Here is a 1,048-nt window from a genome sequence, read left to right as displayed (position 1 = left end):
TATTGTATCAGAGAAGTTAGCAGTGCTTGACCAGAATCAGAATTTTTTTTGTGGATGACATTTGTACAGTGAGCCATTTCCCAGCTTCTGTAATCTGGAGATTATGGGCAGATATTCCATGCACCTGAAGTTAAAGTTGGCAGTGATGGGATTTGAACCCATGCCTCCGTAGAGACTGGAGCCTTAATCCAGCGCCTTAGACCGCTCGGCCACACTACCTCTCTTTCTAGGGTACAAGGTTGTTTATTAGTCGTTAAACAGCACAAGGCTGCATAACCAAACGAAATTTGTAGTTCCTTCGTGCTACACACACAACATATAATTACGTCTAGGCCTATATTAAGATATGGTAACATTAAAAATAAAATAAAGCAATTCATAGTTTTCAGTCACGTGACATGCGCGGCAACGAATTGGAGGGCAAACCAACAGACCAACATAGCGGCTCACACCGCGCCTCCCCCGTAGAGACGCCGCAAAAGCAGTCAAATTTTATCTGGATCACCTTTCAACTTAAGAAAAATCTAAATATGAGCACAAACTGCAAGTGTTGGGCATATCTCATCCATATAACGTTACAGCATCCGCTGCCGCATTTCTACCGTTAAAAACCGCCAGGTCCCTGCCGCCGCTGGACTGCGGTTATTGTTTACTTTTACCTTCTGGGGAATCCCTCACCTAACACAGCCCAGGCTTGTCTCCTCCTCGATGTGCATCCGAAAGCACAACAACCATCCAGCATTTTGAAAAGTAACAAACTCAGAGTAACAGTGTATCACTTGCTTATTGGTTGGCAGGCAGCAGAGTATAACGTCTTTTTTGCCCTCCAAGGGAGAGTTTTACTTGGAATGTGGCGTCACGTGAAAACTGTGAATACAGTTAGTTATATACATACATATATAGCCTACATACACATAGGCTACACCCACAACATTCCAAAGTGCATTATTTGAATTTGCATCTAGGATGAATGCAAACAGCAGCATCCAGATGAGAGCCCAGGTTGCTCTGATAGTGGCCTTCAGCTCTTCTGCATTGTTGGGTCTGG

At 44.0% G+C, this 1,048-nt stretch overlaps 1 non-coding gene across 1 annotated transcript; it reads right to left on the bottom strand.

Moving 5' to 3' along the window:
- Positions 1 to 137: 137 nt before the first annotated feature.
- trnal-aag lies at positions 138 to 219 on the bottom strand. Its single transcript has one exon. It is a non-coding gene; the product is annotated as a tRNA-Leu (tRNA).
- Between the last annotated feature and the right edge of the window lie 829 nt (positions 220 to 1,048).

The sequence above is a fragment of the Micropterus dolomieu genome, unplaced genomic scaffold (genome assembly GCF_021292245.1).
Source record: "Micropterus dolomieu isolate WLL.071019.BEF.003 ecotype Adirondacks unplaced genomic scaffold, ASM2129224v1 contig_4449, whole genome shotgun sequence".
NCBI lineage: Eukaryota > Metazoa > Chordata > Actinopteri > Centrarchiformes > Centrarchidae > Micropterus > Micropterus dolomieu.
The sequence above is the reverse complement of the archived record's forward strand: the minus strand, read 5'-3'. Positions and strand labels throughout refer to the sequence as shown.